Genomic DNA, 9030 nt, shown 5'->3' on the forward strand with positions numbered 1-9030 from the left:
ACCTGCCGAAGTCTCCAAACACTAACTCTATCTGCGACTGACACCTCAAGCACCATTGGATCTGCTGCATTATATGGCCGAAATGGCAGAGCAGCTTTCACAGAGTCTGGACCTGGTGCAGTGCCTTCTCTTATCCTGGGAGCACTTAAAACTAGCAGCTTTTTGTGTCACTTGGTAAATGGGTCAGGGTAGCATACTGAATAAGGAATATGTTGGCTCAAAATCCAAAGAGGCCCACTAGGCATTGTGCCTCTTGTAGGCTTTAGGAGGGACCAGATGCAACAACTTATTTTTCACCTTGGAAGAGATATCTCGATATGCCCCTCACCACTGGACCCTTAGAAATTTCACTGAGGTAGCAGGCCCCTGAATTTTTGTCAGATTTATTTCCCATGTCCTGACATGCAAATGTTTTATCAATAAGTCTAGAGTAGTTGCTACTTCTTGCTCACTAGGTCCAATCAGCATAATGTCATCAATGTTATAGACCAGGGTGATGTCTTATGGAAGAGAAAGGCTATCAAGATCTTTGCAAACTAAATTATGACACAGGCTGGAGAGTTGATAGACTCCTGAGATAGCATGATGAAAGTGTATTGCTGGTCTTGCCAGCTGAAAGCAAACTGCTTCCAGTGGGTCTTTACTAACAGATGTGAAGAAAATTGTCTTTACTAACAGATGTGAAGATAGCTGCATACTAGGTATCAGAGGATGTGTTAATTTGCTCAAGCAATGAAATCACATCTGGAACAGTAGCTGCAATTAGAGTGGTCACCTGGTTAAGCTTATGGTAATCTGCTGTTATTCTCTAAGATCCATCTGTCTTCTGCCAAACAGTGGAGCTGAATGGAGATGTGGTGGGAATCACCACCTCTTCATCCTTCAGGTCCTTGATGGGGGCACTAATCTCTGCAATCCCTCCAGGAATGTAGTATTGCTTTTGGTTTACTGTTTTCCTAGGTAGAGGCAGTTGTAGTGGCTTCCACTTGATGTTTCCCACCATAATAGCCCTCACTCCACAGATCAAGGAACAAATGTGGGGATTCTGACAGCTGTTGAGTATGTCTATTCCAACTATGCATTCCAAAACTGGGAAAATAACCACAGGCTGGGTTTGGGGATCCACTGGGCCCACTGTGAGATGACTCTGAGCTGAAACTCCATTGGCCACCTGACCTCCAATAAGCTCCTACTCTGGTGGGCTTCTGTGACATTTTGGGTCTACTGCAATTAGTGTCATTTCAGAGCCCATGTCCAGCAATCCTCAGAAGTGTGATTATTTTCTTTCCCCAATGCATTGTCACCCTGTAAAAGGCCATAGGTCTCTCTGGGGAAGGCTGGGAGAAAGATTAACAATATACATTTTGGAAGTATAGTGGGGTCCTTCCTCAAGGAGACCAGGCCTCCCCTTTATTTAGGAGGTTCTGAGTCTTTAAACTGGTTCAAGTCTGGGAATTGATTGAGGGGCCGTAACACTCTGTTTGTATAACTCAAGCTAGACTTTTGTTCACTCGACCTAAAATTCTTCTGCTTGTACAGATCAAGTAAGACTTTAGTAGATTTCCCATCCATTTTGTTTCTAGGAACACCATGATCAACTAGCCAATGCTATTGGTTTCTGTGACTCAGACTATTATGATTGCTGCTTTGAATCTGCTGTCAATTATGGTGACCATGGCCCACCTTGCCTTTGGTGATTAAGTGCCATCTCTTGGCCCTACTATCTCGGGATCCAGTTATCCCCATTGTGTTTAGTTTTCCCCATTCAGTGGCAGCAGTTCTCATGGTAATTTCTGACCTACAGAGAAGAGCCATCACAGAGCTCTTCAAAGACGCTGGGGATCCCTTACAAACTCATATCTCACAGGCATAGTGAAAGGTGTGTCCTCTGGACTCTCCCAGAGTAGGTGAGCAAGTCTTAAATGATAAATCCACATCAACATTCCAATCTCCCTACGCTTTGTATCTTTTCCTCTGTCTCTGAGTAAATGGTCTATTCTCTGATGCAGAGACCTCATGGTTCTGTCAGGATAGACAGATATAGATGTAAAACTTAGCAGTGCCCTGGTGAGTTGAGTGTCGAGGATTTGGAGGTATTTTTCTATGAGAAGGACTTGAAGTGTCCTAGCCCATGGAACCACAGAAGAGGCAGAGAATACCCCACACAGAGTCCAAGGTGCTCCTAGAGTGGCTGAGGGGAGAGAGCCAGGTGAGGAATTGCCTATGGACATGGCCTTCCGGTCAGTCTGGAGAGTCCTTTCTCTGGTGATGTCTGTTTCCTTGGGAATGTTCTATGCCTTGTGGGGAGTGTGTGAGGTCCTTTGTGCTGAGGCTTTGGACTTGATGGGAACTCAGGCCTAGGTGACAGAGATCCCAGTGCAAAGAGGTAGGCAATGGAGGATGTGGGTGTTTTTGGAGCCTTTACTTCCAGCTGCTCCCTGGGCTCACACAATGGATTTGGGGGAGGTGCTGAGTGTCTGGAGTTGCCTTGACCAAGGCCTATGCAAAAGTCATCATCTTAGATGAGTGCAGGAGAATGTCATGGCAGGGAAATGAGAGATGAATATGAGAAGGCAGGCTTATTTGCTTATGAAGGGAGGCCCTCTGTCTCCCTCAAAGCAGAGGAGGAGGGAGACAGAGGGGAGCCTGGCCTGAAGAAGGGCCCCATTACCCCACAGGTTTCTGGGAACAGAAGAAACCAAAGGGTTCCATGTGAGAGTCAGCCCAGCCTGGACCCCTGTCATGATGCCCATGATGGTCCCAGCAGGGTAAAACGTGCTGAGGCTCCTTGGGCAGGTCCATGTGTGGGGAAAGAGCAGAGAGAAGGAACTCAGCAGTGTTTACATTTACAGGAGACTCACCTCTACCCCATCAGAAGAGACCGGTGTCTTCTCAGTACAGCTCTCCCTGGGAGGTGCACAGTGGGACACGATGTCACTTCTCCAGGGGACAAGATCATTTTTCTAGCAAAGGCACATCTATCATTCTGTCTAAGGATGGTGGTCAGCCTCCTCCTTGGCTCTGCGCTCAAGGTACTTGAGCACGTTTGTGGGTCAAGTGAGTCTAACTGTTCTGTGTGTGCGTGTGGCTGTGTGTGAGACAGACAACTTTGTGTGTCCTGATATCGCCCTCTGGTGGACGTGAGGGGAACTGACCCTCTGTCAAGCTTGGGACCAGGCACCTGACCAAGGTTCAGATTTGTGATCTGGACACCGACCCCTGGGCAGAGATGGGCTCTGACCTCTCACCTACAGGAACAGTCAGTGCAGGACTCTTGCCGTCCTAGGTCTATCCTGCAGCACGGGAGAACTCTGGTAGGACCCGATGGGCCACATTCCCCTGGTCCAACACTTCAAAGTGGTTAAAATGGTGAATTTTAGCTTATGTGAATTTTATCTCGAAATAAAAAATTTAGGAGAGTAACCTACATATTATCTTGTACAAAACTGGCACCAATGCACCGCTGGGAGTGTACGTGAATGTCCATTTCTTCACGTCGGCAGCACTCCCGTAGAAACTATGTGGGAGCAGAAGCAGGTGTCACCCAGTTATCCATCTTTCTTTGCTTTATTCATTCTCTGAACACCTATACCATGTTCCTGTTTCTGGCCCTTGTGTAGTTGCGATGGGGCCATTGGGAACCACAGTTAATCACATTGGGAACTCAGGGATCCATAGGACACATGGAATGAGCATAGGTAACTGCTCCTGAACATGTTGTCACAGCACAAAGGGGAAGAGTTAGAGAAGGGAGTTCCGAGGGGGCCCATTGTGTCCACCAGTGGAGGTTGGGATGACCTGGTGGTGAGAGGGCCAATGAGGTTGGCTCTAAAGAAGGGGAAGAAGCAGGGTCATGGAGAAAGGGGAGAGGGCATCCCAGGTGGGGACCGTGTGGGATGCAGAGAGGCAGGAGCAAGTCTTGATGGACCAAGAGTTATGAGGGGCAGTATATGTGGAAATGGGATGACAAGGAGCAGGTGAGAGGGAGCTCATGGGGGAAGGTGAGATGAAACAGACGGTGGCTTTTTGGAAGAGTTGTTTGGTTTTATGGGTGCATTTCCCCCAGAGCCTGGGCTGAAGAGGGCAGGAGGGCTCAGGACACCGAGAGAGGGTGCCAAGAAGACGTTACACCTGTGATGAGTCCACCACCTGTGGTTGCTTCTTCGTTGCTCATATTTGTGTGGACATCAGCTGGCCCCATTTTCTTTTTTCCTGTCTCTATCAGCCTTTGCAAAGGGAAAGAGGCTGGGAGCTGACCACGGTGTGAGTACAGCCGAGTGCTCTCCTGGCTGGACAGGGGCTCTTGAGAATCTTATTGTTTCTGGTTAATACTGTCCCCACCACTTTCCACCACCTAAACTCAACTTTCCCAGGAAATAGGGAAGGTAGTTGGGATAATTTAGACATGATATTTTCCCTATGTGCCCCTGGAAAGAACAGATCCAGAGTTTCAGGTGAATTTCTGCTAAGAGAAAAGTCCCATGAGCAGAAAAAGAGCAAATGATGGGAAGGGTCCTCTTTATTCCGATCCTTTCCAGGTGACCCCCAGTGGGTCACAGACCTGTTCACTTTCACTGGAAGCCCCCTGCTCAGCCCCCTACTCCCTAAAGAGAAGGCAAAAAGGCCTGGAAATAAACGTTAAATGTTTAGATGTTTGTCTCTGCTGGAGATAGCGCTGCCCCCACTCAGAGAGCATTTGGAAATGTGTGTATGTATGTGGGGTCGTATTTTGGCTCTACCAGTGTCTTGATAGGCATTCCAGAACTAGGAGTGTGGGGGAGAGAGATAAAAAATGTGATAAGAGGCTCAGGACTGTCCCACATGAGAAAGAATTTCCCACCCAAATGCCAATGTCAGCTCCTCAGAAGAAATGAATCAGTTGATTTTATTTTTCTTTATAACCCATATCCTCAACTTATATAGTATACATTTATTTACTTGTTTATCTTCTGTCTCTACACCTTTTAGAAAATGAGCTCCATGAGAGATGTGACCTAGGTTTGTTTACAGCTGTATTTTCTGACTCTATAACTAGGGAAAACCATGAGATTCATGTTTCAACAGTATTCAAAGATGCTTTGGATACAAAGAACAGACCATGCAGTGTCCAAAGGACGTCTTACCTGGTTTCGGATCTTTTCTGTTATGCTGCAAATATAATTTTGTGTTTATTTAAATGGGATTGTGCCACATATTAGGTCTATCTCTCTTTTTTTTTAATGCATCATTATCTTTTTTAGATTTAGCCTTTAAAAATATATTTAGTCTAGTTCAGTGGTTCTAAACTATATTGAGTTTTTCTCCTAGAGATATTTGGCAGTGTCTGGAGGTAGTTTTTGGTTGTCAGAACTTATGCGTGGACTGTTGGTACCTACTGGATTGAGGCCAGGGATGTTGCTAAAAATCCTGCAATGCGCGTACAGGACAATCCGCTACAACCAAGAATGACCTGGTCCAAAACGTGAGTAGCTCCAAAGTTGGAAATCCTTCTGCAGATAAACACCTTCCTATATGAGTTTTAACAAGAAAGAACATGGTAATCTCCATGATAATAAAGCAGCCTCTTAATACTTTATGGGAGAACAAATCCATATCTACAGACTGGGCAAATGGGGGAGGTGGAGAAGGAAGTCTGCCTTCCTGGCAAGTCAGCTCCCCGGGGATAAGGCAGGAAGGAGTGGGCAGGCAGGGGGGAGACAAAGGCTTTGGTAGAAGCAATGTCTCTCCAGTGTGGAGAGCAGGATAGTTCATGTCCAAAGGGATCCTGCCTGGCCTCCTCCTGGGTCCCCACAGACGCCTTGGGCCTCCAGCTTCTTGGAGGTGAGGGGCCAGGAGCCTCCATGGCGACCACTACCTTCTTTATGGCTGAGCCAGAAACCTGGGGCTGCTCGATTCACAGAAGAGGAAGAAGCTGTGGTAGCTGAGGTCTGAATTGGGGTGGGGGTGACAGGGATACAGGCTATTTCTTGTGGGTGTGATGCCCTTGGGTTTGGCAAAGATGGGGGCTTTAGTATTGAGAGGAGTGGGGAGGGTGGGGCTGAGAGGTGTTGAAGCTGTGACTGGTCTGGGACTACAAGGAACCCCCAATCTTCTGTTGTTGGGGCCCCAAAGTGGATTCAATATGGGGGACCAGGGTGTCTGTAGGAGGTGCAGAGCAGGATGATGAGGATTTGGGATCTCACCATTCCAAACAAAATCCTTTGCTTGGTGGGCTGCACAGGAGAAGGACACTGGGTCTGGGAGCTTGGCAGCCCTGTCACTGGGAGCTGGTGGAGGTGGCCTATGGTGGTTTGTGACCCATGTTGGTGAGACGCAGGGCTCAGCATGGGGAAAGAAGTTAGGATTTGAGTCTCCAGAGGTGCCTGGAGGGCCCTGACATTTTGGGGGCACAGTACTTGGGTGTTCTCAGTGCCAAATAGGCCCCACTGGTGGCCTCTGCTATAGACAGAGGTAAGGCCCAAGGCCCTGGAGTTGGAGTCCTTACCTAGCTGAGGATTGGGGTCCTTGGCTGGTGCTGTCCCTATAGCAGGGGGTCAGCAGACAGGGACAGCTGGATATCTGGCTCTGTCTCATCCTAGAGGGAAGTAGAGGCTTCTATTCAGAGTTCTTATCTGGACACAAGGAATGGACCATCCTATCTGCCATCTGGGTCTTAATCTCTCACTGGTTCTGTCTCCTGCTCTCACTGCCCGGCTCTCAAAGAACAGAAGTTCTTTGTCAAACCTCCATCTCCTTTTCTCATTGCCTGAGGCCTTAGCACCATCTCCCTGGTACTGGGGTCTGGGTGCTCTTTTGAGCACGGGGGAGGCCTTGAAGAGCTGGGTACCTGTGCAGGGATACAGAGGGGCCCCTCTGTGCTCAGAAGAGCAATCTTGAGATCCCCCAGGTCCCACACAGCTCTGTGGTGCCAAGAAGACCAAACCCTATGCTTCAGGTAACTCTCCCAGAAATGGAGAAGAGGGCTGGGTATTTGAATCAGGGCCCACTCCTGGGAAAGCAACTCCAAGCGCAGGTGACCACCACGTGCAGAGACTGGCAGGTCCCAGTCCTGCCAAATCTTGGTGGGTGGTTGTGGGGTCCAGGTGGAACCCGTGCTCACGGTGGGTGCGCTGGGCGCAGGGCAGGCTTGGGTGTGCACTGACAGCATCCCTGGAGAAGCAGGTGGCGGGGTGGGTGCCTGTGAGCAAGGATTCAGTTTCCAGAAGCTCCCAAAGTTCGGATGTGGCCCAAGTGAGGTGTTCAGGGTTCTGGCGACATTTGGCATCGCAGCTGTAGGGTGGTGTTCAGGACCCTCCAGGCTGGTGCCTAGTGGACATGTGACAAAGGGGATGTCTTGAGTGCAGAGGCAACGCAGAGAGCAACTTGTGCTGTCTTGAGAACCAGGGAAGCTCAGGCCCCACTCTCTGCTGGTCACAGGTGGTTGGATCTGGGAGAGGGTTCAGGAGCTGCCTCTAGTCTTGTATTTGAGATGTAAAAGAAGAAAAGATAATTTCTTCCAGGTCACGAAAATTAGAGATAGCCAGCTGCTTCAGGATGGTGGGGAACACATACTGACTGAAAGGCATTCCCTTTCGACATGGTGAAAATGATAATGCACTGGAATGCTCTTTAAGGGCAAAGATATAACTTAGTTTTATCAGTAACTGTGATGCATGTTTTATTCTTCTAGTTCGTTTTTAATGTCACTTTTTGTAGTTTACCTCTTAAGGAAATGGGGAAAGTCAACCGGCTCCATGCTTCAGCACAGGAATGTGGATTTTATGTGGACTCTCATAGGATTTTAAGCTTTCAAGTTGTATGGATGAAGGACAAAATTAAAGGTGAGTAATTTAAGTTTCAAATCCAAGATGGACAAGAGATTCTGCCCAGAGTGTGGGAGTGGATGGGTGAATAGTGAGGACACTAGAAAGACCCCTGTTCCCCTAATGAGGGAGCATCAAAGGCTCCCGTGCTTCAGAGAGGGACCTTGGGTTGGGGGCAGGGCGCTGTCATCCCACAGGTGCTGGGAATGAGACCCCGACACTGGCCAGGATATGACAAAGTCCATTTTTTGGGTGTAGATTCACACCTTACTCACCGGTCACCTGCTGGATGGGAACATTGGATGCTCCTCTCCTGGGGGTCCTCAGTCCTGTTTCTTCTCTGAATAAGGCCCCTCAGCCAGTCTGTGGGGCAGGACCCACTCTGCACTGAGGGTCTGGCATACTGAGATGGGCCATGTGGAAGCACAGGGATTCTGGGACACAGGGACATCCCTGGAGATAGGGGTGAAGGCCATTCCCTGGAGCCTGGAGACTGGGGGATTTCTGGCCAAAGAGGGCAAGGCCTGTAGGGGCTGGTGTAGGCTTGGAGCTTTGGGGAGGTCTCAGGGCTTTGAGGCTCACCTCTAGCATGATTCAGCCTGGGCTTCTGTCCCTCATGAGCAGATGTGCCTGAGTGCATCTTTCTGGGGTGATGGTGGAACCTCATGTGGAGAGAGACCTCGTCCTGCATGTGCCCCTCTATTGCTGAGTCTGAGCCCAGGGGTTCCCTCTCCCTACAGAAGACTCGTGTACCTGATTCACACACTGCCTTCAGGGAGATGCCACATGGGTGCACTGAGGCGGGGTGGGGTCTGTAGATGTGGGTGGATCCCCCCTTGAGACTATCTCTTAACTCAGTGGTATGCCTTGTCCCAGGGTCTCAGCTTGAAGCCTCGGCTCTCCAAACTCTTTTCTCCCACCTCTGATCAGGACGATGCAGGCAGATGGCATTGCATCAAGTGCATTTCATCTCTGTGTTCCCACCCACATGAGTGTCTTCCTGTCTATTCCCATTGTCCACCTCAGAGTCCAGGCACCATGAACACCTCCCCCCAGAGGAGGGATAGAGCTGTGATTCCTGAGAGCTTATCATGTGCTCCCACCCCTCATCCCATGACCACTACCTGTCCTTCCACTGTGGAGACGGTGCATCCGAGAGCAACAAGAGCTGGGATTTGGAGTCTAGTGTGACTTTAAGTCAACAATAATGACAATGTCAGTTCACATT

Source organism: Ceratotherium simum, chromosome 33, assembly GCF_057802395.1.
Source record: "Ceratotherium simum simum isolate JZ-2026a chromosome 33, ASM5780239v1, whole genome shotgun sequence".
Taxonomy (NCBI): domain Eukaryota; kingdom Metazoa; phylum Chordata; class Mammalia; order Perissodactyla; family Rhinocerotidae; genus Ceratotherium; species Ceratotherium simum.